General features: G+C 48.0%; 1 pseudogene; it reads left to right on the top strand.

The window, feature by feature from the left end:
* Window positions 1–2,645: 2,645 nt before the first annotated feature.
* LOC114094717 (U6 spliceosomal RNA) lies at window positions 2,646–2,740 on the top strand (annotated as a pseudogene).
* Window positions 2,741–8,560: the final 5,820 nt, after the last annotated feature.

Raw genomic sequence — 8,560 nt, 5'->3', positions numbered from 1 at the left:
GAGAGAGAGAGAGAGAGAGAGAGAGAGAGAGAGAGAGAAGAAGAAGAAGAAGAAGAGGAGGAGGAGGAGGAGGAGGAGGAGGAGGAGGAGGAGGAGGAGGAGGAAGAAGAAGAAGAAGAAGAAGAGAGAAGAAGAGAAAAGAAAGAAAGACAGACAGAAAGAAAGAAGACAGGCTCCTGCCCCATGCCAGCCCATAGAGGCTCAGTTGTTGAGCCTGTGAAGCATTGTGTCCTCAAACACTTCCTCCTAGCCTGCCCCTCCTCACCCTCCAAGGGAAAGTTCCGAGCGAGGGGCCCTCCTTCTGCATCTCTTCCACTGTGTCCAGACAATACCAGGCACCCGGCAGGCACTCAGTGTACATTTATTAAACAAATCTCATCCCTACCTCGCAGCTAACTCTGCTGCTGGGCTGCACCACCTTGAGCACATCTCCTGCCTCCCCCTTGCCCCGACTCAATTCTCTTGGCTAAGAGGCTGCAGAGAGCAAGCTTGGGTCTGATCTTTGTAACACTGTCTGGCACGTGAATAGCTGTTCGTGGGGCTCCATCAGGGCCTGTTGAGTTGAATCAACGTCACTCATCCTTCCAAGAGAAACCCTGGCAGCTCTCACAGGTCATACGGGGAGCTGTTAGAGAAGCCAGGGCAGGGCCTACGCCTGGAATCCCATCACCTTCCTTCACCTGACCATTGCTTAGTGGACAAGAGGGACAGAAGAGGCTGGGTCAGGAACCCAAAGAGGGCCACCCTCTCAGGACGTGCCAGGAGTCAGTAAGCCTTGTTTAGAGAGAGATGTTGATTGATTTGCCTTCTCTCATCTCTTCCCCCGCCCCAAGATAAACAGAAAGCTAAAACTTGAACTGCTGCAAAACGTAGAAGCAGAGCCCAGAATGTATCTCCTAAGTCCTTTCCAAGTCTTGCTGGGTGATTGGCCAGGCCCCCCCCACCACCACCTCCCTTTGCCATCACCACACAGGACTATAGGAAGAAGGGCACGTGTGAAGAACCACATGAGCATTTTATTCCACCTCTGAACTGCATCGCCAGCTTCTGGAGGACAGGCCCTTTACTTCCCTCGCTCCTGGCTGGTGTGGGGCCCAGCACTGGCCACCTCTGAGCACTTGGCTGTCAGTGTCTGCTGATTGTGCTGAGCATCCCTGAGGAACTCAGCACTCGGTCTCTGAATGGGCCATGGGCAGGTGGGCCGGTGGGTAGTGAGGCAGAGATCAGAAAACAGATGCACAAATTGGATAACTGGAGGAGAACTTAGTCGAGAACTATGTACCAAGTGGAGGGTAAGGGCTTGGGAAAACCAACAAGAAACCATCGCAGTGCACGAGAGAAGCAGCGTTTACCACCTCTTGTCCGCGAGGGGCAAAAGGAGAAAATGATTCCCTGGACCCAGAGAAAGGAGCTGACCCATGAGGAAGCTCTGGCTTTGGGTACAGGGAAGCAGCTAAGTGGGGCAGCAGGCAGAGGCCTGGCCTCGGCTCCCCCTGCCTTCTCTTTCCCGCTGGGGCCTCCCCCTGGCAGAGCCCAATGAGAAACTGAGGTCAGAGGAACTGTTGACACAGTTCACAGGGGTCAGCCTCCCTGCGCACAGGGCTGGGTGCAGAAGGTGGGGGATGGCCCTAGAGGGGCACGGCACCTGTCCTCTGGTAGAGATGAAGGAAAAAGAAGTCTTGGTCTAGAACTCAGAAACCCTGAGTTCCACCCCAGCCTGGCCCCTGACTGGTGGCAGGATGTATGATGATGGTAAGCAAGTCACTTGTCTGCTCTGTCCACTTATAAAGTGATTGAGTTGGACCATTGATAAAGAAGCTCCTTCCAGACCTGATGCCTTATCACCTGAGAGCACAAAAAGTAAAAAGCGAAGCCACGTTTTCCATTGACCTCCGGGAAATGCAAATCAAAACCCCAACAAGGGGCTGAGGCTGTAGCTCAGTGACAGAGCACTTGCCTAGCATGTATGAGGTACTGGGTTCGATCCTTAGCACCACATTAAAAAAAAAAAAAAGCAAATAAAGGCATTCTCTCCATCTACAAAAATATTAAAACACACACACACACACACACACACACGACACCACTGACAGCCCCACCCCCTGCAGGACACATCAAAAGGCAGCTACACATCAGACAAATAGATAATAATAAGTTCTAATGAGAATGGGGAGAAATTGGAGTCCCTTTTCACGGCTGGTGGGTGTGTAAAATGGGGCCAGCCAGCATGGAAACCAGTGTGCAGTTCCTCAAAGCTGAGTGTGGTTTCCATCCATCCCTGTAATTCTACCCCCCAGAAAATCTAAGGGAAATGGAAGCACATGCACACATGAAAACACAAATGCTCAAAGCAGAATTGTTCATAATTCACTGTGGATAAACAAGACGTGGGGTATCTACACAATGGAATATTATTACCCAGTCAAAACAAACGAAGTACAATATGTGGATAAGACTTGGAGACATTATGCTCAGTGAAAGAAGCCATTTGCAAAAGGCCGCATGTTGTATAATTCCATTTGTATGAATAGGCAAATCCATAGAGGAAAAAATAAGAGAGAGAGGTTAGAAGTTTCCAGGAGCTGAGGGGAGTGACTGCTAGAGGTACAGGGTCTCTTCTTGGGGATATAAAAATGTTCTAGAATACTTGCTTCAATAGCACATACTAAAATTGGAACTCTACACAGCATGACCCCTGTGCAAGGAGGACACACAAATTTGTAAAGCATTCGGTATTTTTTTTAAAGTTCTAGAATTGATTGCAATGGTAGTCACATAGTTTTGTGAATATGCTACAAAGCATTGACTGAAATACTTTTATTAAAATACACTGGCTGTATTTCAATAAAGCTGTTATTTAAAAAGAAGATATCAAGGCAGGTACAGTGGCACACATCTATAATCCCAGTAACTCAGGAGGCTGAGGCAGGAGGATTACAAGTTCAAGGCGACCTGGGTGACTTAGCAAGACTGGTCTCAAAATCAAAAATAAAAAGGGCTAGGGATGTAGCTCAATGGTAAAGCACTGGGTTCAATCTTCAGAACCAAAAAAAATAAAAATTTAAATACATGCATGAATGCATTCCTAAACTAGTAAGAAAAAGTCAAGGTCCAGTGTGACTCTAGAATGAGCATCTTCAGGGGCAGCAGAGCTACAGCTGGTAGGAGGGAGCTAGACCAGGTGTCGAGGCTGCCTGCCTTCTCCCTGCAGCAACATCTCCCTCTGGGTCCCTCACTTTCCACCTTAGGAAGAATTCGCTGCAGGAACACGAAAAGGGAGCTAAAGGCCAAAGAATGCTGCTCTGGCCTCTTCTGTAGGCCTGTGGCCAACTTGGGCACAGGAGAGTCCCTGCTCCTCTTCCGCATGGCTCTGCTGCCTGAGACTTCTAATCCACCTCAGTACTGGCTCCCAGGGGGTCTTGGAGCCCACCTCCTGGCATGCACAGACACACACACACGCACACTCGTGTGCACACACCCACAGTCTCCACTTACTGACCCACCACAAGATTGAGGCAGGTACTCTTAGGCACCCTCATCTTCAGACTAGGAGAAACTGAGGCACAGAGAAGTTAAGAAATTTCCCCAAAATGACACGACCCATATCTAGAGCCATGGTTCATGCCCTTGATTGCTTTGTTATACTGGGATACACATATAATATGTATGTTCATATATGTGTCTGAACTAGCAAATTCTATATAAACATGTACTTATCAACCCCTGAATAAATAAATATTTGCTTAATAAATGAAATGCACAAATAGAAACCAAGAAAACTGAAAATCTAATCTTAAAAGAGTTCCAGAGCTGGAGAGATGAAACCCTCCAGATTCTGTACCCAACACCAGCTCTTAGTGAGATGGATATGGTATCCCTGAAGCGTGTGGGCAAAAGGCCTCCGGGTCTGCCCAGGATGGAGGGAACATCAACATGTATCAAAAGGCTTTTTCAGCCCACTGAGTTCTGCAGGGGCTTCTTCTGGGTGTGACTTCACATAGAAAAAATATTGAGAACCAAAGGCCCAAATGGACTCTAATCCCACCTCCTGCTCTGAGCACCTGGGATTTTTTTTTTTAATCAGGGTCTTCTCAAGATCCTCTTTTTTTCTCTTTTTCATTTGTTTTAATTGGCATATTTTAACTGGTGTTATATATACGTAGTAATGAGATTCCGTGGGCCATATTTGTTTGTGCACATAATGTAATTCGATCACTCCTCCCCGTAGCTCCCCCTTTCTTTCTCTCCTCCCTCCCCCATCCACTGGTTCGACTCTACTGATCTCCTCCTATTACTGTTGTTTTAGTTAGTGCCTGATAATCACACACACAGGAGAGATTCACATGGTGTAATCATACATAGGCAGAGCATATCTTGGTAGATTTCATTCCCCAGTACTTCCCCATGCCCCTCCTCATCCCTCCCTCTTGGTCTCCTTCCTCCACGCTATTGGTCTTCTGTTTTTACGAAATCAACCCCTTTTTAAAAAAATTCCTTAACATAGAGTCTCTCTCTCTCTCTCTCTCTCTCTCTCTCTCTCTCTCTCTCTCTCTCTCTCTCTTCATATGAAAGAAACCATCCTACCCCTGACCTCCTGAGTCTGGCTTGTTTCACTTAGCTAACATTCTCTACTTCCATTCTTTACCCACAAATGACATAATTTCATTCTTCTTTATGTCTGAGTAAAACTCTGTTGTATATAAATACCACATTTTCTTTATCTGTTCATCTGATGATGGGCCCCTAGGCTAGTTCCAAAACTTGGCTATTGTGAATTGCGTTGCTATAAACATTGATGTATCACTATAGGATGCTGATTTTAGATCTTTGGGATAAATACCAAGTACTGGGATGGCTGGGTCACCTGGTAGTTCCATGCTAGCCTTTTGAGGAATCTCCATACTGCTTTCTAAAGTAGTTATCCTAATTTACATTTCCAGCAATGTACAAGTGTGAGCACCTATAATTTTAGTTGACCTTCATCCATTCTTCACTTCAAGTCAGTATCAAAAGTGAATAGTCACTGCCACCTGGCCTTTTGCCTCAAATTTACCTCATCAAATACTGACACATCAACCTCAGTTCCTGAAAAAACTTCACCTCCAAAATACATGCAAAGGAGCAGTATTTTCCAAGTGTATGTGAAAAAGAAGGTGCCTGGTATTGGAGGAGACAGAAGAATAATCAGGATATCCAGAGAGAACTTGCTGCTGCTCAGCCCTAGGGGAGTAGGGTGGGAGAGCTGGGCCTGGGGGAGCAATTGCTAATATTTATCTTGTGTTTGCCAGGTTCCAGGACAATGCTAAACACCTCAGAGGTGTTAGCTTATTTTATCTTGGCTGGAGCCTTGGGAGGCAAGTCTAATTTCCAGCCGAGTACATTTAGGTGTGGAAGGAGTGGAAGGAATAGCTGTTGAAGTCACCCAGGGATGTGAATGCAGTTAGTGGCAGAGCCAGGAATAGAAGCTCCTGTCAGCACAATGCACACTCCATTGCAACCTACCCCCAAACCCCAGTTACTGCCAAAGGGCCCGACTACACCAGCAGCAGCTGCCATCTGCAGCATCTGCCTGGCTTTCATACTCTGCTGTCCCTTGACTATGGAGGGGTGGGAGGACGGCTTCCTGGCCAGGTTTTGACAAAGCTGTGCATACCTCCAGTGTCTGTTGTCCAAGGAAATCTGGAAATCTAGAATGCATGTTCCATTTGCTGCACATCTCAGGTGTTCAGGAGTCACTTGTAGTTAATGGCTACCATATTAGATGGTTCAATCCTGCACTCATTGCAAAAACAAAGCCTTAGAAAAGGCAGGTAACCTCCTCAAGGTCCCATAAGTAGTAAAGGGGATAGTTGAGATGTGAATTTTGTCAGTCTGACGTCAAGCCTAGGTATTACCCACTAACTACACAACTAGGGCCCCAGCACGCATGTCTGAGTCCTATTCCAAGCAGAAGGGCAGAGGGGCTGCCTCCTGACTTCCAGCTCGGGCTCCCAGATATAAAGATGGTGTCCTGGAGTGGTATGGGAGGGAAGAGGCAGGAAGATACCATCACAGTAGCTGCAAACCTAGGGGCCAATCGCGGGGTGATTGGTTGGGGGGAGGCCTTCTCATGGTCTCTGCCCAGACACAAGTCTCTTCTGCCCCTCACTTCTGTCTCTGCAAACCCCACCTAGTCACTTTCCAGGAAAGCCAGGAGCACACGATTTCTGGTCTCCCAATATTTGCTGTCTCTGCAAAACAATAAGTCTGCAGCCTGCAAAGAATGCTGATGGAATCAATGGCATCAGAAGGTGACTTTTGAAAAAGAACAGGGGAGGGGGTGGGGGCTGAAACAATTCACTCAATGACAGTAACATCAGTGAGAGAACCCAGAGAGGGATCAATACCTGCAGGTGGATTGTTTGCAAACTGGGACACTATTGAGCAAGTGCCAGGCCAACCCCTCAAGGGTGGGTTTCCACAGGAAGGATGACTGGGTGCTTACCAGCACTTTTTTTTCAAACTGAGAATTCTGCTTATGCCTGTGCAATGGAAGCCTGATCAACAAGTCATGGATTCCACTGGTTTTTCTGAACATCACGAGAAATTCTGGAATCTTTGTGCTGAGTATCATTTCATGGCCCACCTTGGTTCTCTATACGTTTGAAACAGTCTCTGCCCCAGTGGGCTTGCTTGCACACGGTGTGAGAACTGGGATGGACTGGAGATTTGGAGATCTCGTTTCAAGTCTTGGTTCTGCTGCAAACTAACCAGAGGCTCTCAGATAACCCTTTGGACTCGTCTGAGCTTCAGTTTCCTCTTTAATGGGTCCAGACATGGTGCCCTGGTGTCTGACATGTGCCCATTAGTTAGTAACAGACACAAACAAGGATTGCTGGGAAGACAAGAAGAAAAGTGGTTCGCATATAGGAGCTCAATAAATGTGAATTGAATGAATATAACAAGTAAGTTCTAGCTTTCTAGAATTTGCCTGTTTTCCATCTTTTCACAGTCTCACTCCTGCCTTCTACCTCAGCCTTCTCCCTGCCTCGTACCTGAAGCTCCCAGAATTGTCATCCTTCCTGATGACTCTCTGTCTTTGCATAAGTGGTTCCCTTCCACCTGCACTGGCTGGCCTAACACGTTCATCCTTGAAAGCCCAAGTTAGGTGCCATTTCCTCGGGCAAGTTCTCCTGACCTCCCTTCCTCTTACCTGTAAGTGTCTATCTAATCCCTTCTTTTAGTGGCTACCTCAGCACCGTGGACAAACTTTTCCTCCTGTATGTGCTGAATTGTACTATGATAGGTTTAATTATGACTCCACTGACCTAGCTGCTTCCCAAGGGCAGGGGATCCTTGTTCCTCTCTGAGGCCCCAGCCCGGGACAGGGCTCAGGACGTATCCTGTGGCACCTTCTTTCTCTGAGGAGGTGCTGGACACCATCCCCGGGGAGGTTCCCTTCTCTTTCCTTAAACTCTGAGGTCGGTACCCTGAAGGGTCTAGCTTCCCTGCATCCGGGTGATTCCCTCCTCAAACTCCCCCTGACTTGTCTCCTCCTTGCACCTTGAATACAAGCTGAGGCTTTGTGGGCTGGATGGTGGTGGAGTCTGGTGAGGAGCCCTCCTCACAGCCAGGAGGCTGAGACCACCTGCCAGTCCCCGCTGTGCCTACCCTCTGCTCTTCCTCCATTGCTGCCCCTGTGCATGTACGAGCCAGCTCCAGAGGACTGGGGATGGGGTGGCAGGTGGTTTTGCTCTACCTAGACCTCCTCTTTCCCCTTAGCTCTTTCTCCTTTAAGCAAACATTCATGGGGACACTTACCCTGGGGGCAGCTACTTGGCTAGGAGCCTGGGATACAGAAACCAACATCCCAGGTCCTGACTTGGCTGAGCTCATGGGCCGTGGGAGGCAGCACAGAAGAGAAACCGAGGTTGCCAAGGAGGACAGAAGGTCAAACGCGGGTTCACCAGTCACAAGTGTGCAATGCGGGGGTAGTTGGCAGCATGGGACAGACACTGTGCAGACTGTGGCCTGACATGGCCTTCACTGAGAAGGGGAGAGGGCCAAGGACACCTGCACCCTTGACTCAGCATGTCTCTTCCTGAATCATAAAGAAGCACTTCAGGGATGTGTGGGGCAGATGGTGACCCTGGGCTCAGCATGGTTTGGAAAAGAGTTAGGAGAAATTTGAAGGGGAAAGCCTTCACCAGGTGTGGTGGTACATGCCTAGTAATCCTAGCAACTCAGTGGGCTGAGGCAGGAAGGTCACAAGTTTGAGAAAACCTCAGTAGTTTAGTGAGATCCTAAGCAACTTAACAAGAACTTGTCTCAAAGTAAAAATAAATACATAAATAGGCTGGGGATGTAGCTCAGTGGTAAAATGCACTTTTCAATCCCCAGTGCAAAAAAGAATAGACCTTCTTCTTAAAGGATGAGTAGATCCTTGTCAGTAACAAAGCAGGTCCTGTCCTAGGAAGAGATCAGGAGCACACCCAGAAGGGAGGGCAGAGGTCAGCAAGAGCCAGAACTGGAACTGGATTCCTCACCTAGGGCTTTGGGTATATCCTGGGTCAGGGGAGCC

Source organism: Marmota flaviventris, chromosome 14 (genome assembly GCF_047511675.1).
Source record: "Marmota flaviventris isolate mMarFla1 chromosome 14, mMarFla1.hap1, whole genome shotgun sequence".
NCBI lineage: Eukaryota > Metazoa > Chordata > Mammalia > Rodentia > Sciuridae > Marmota > Marmota flaviventris.
The sequence above is the reverse complement of the archived record's forward strand: the minus strand, read 5'-3'. Positions and strand labels throughout refer to the sequence as shown.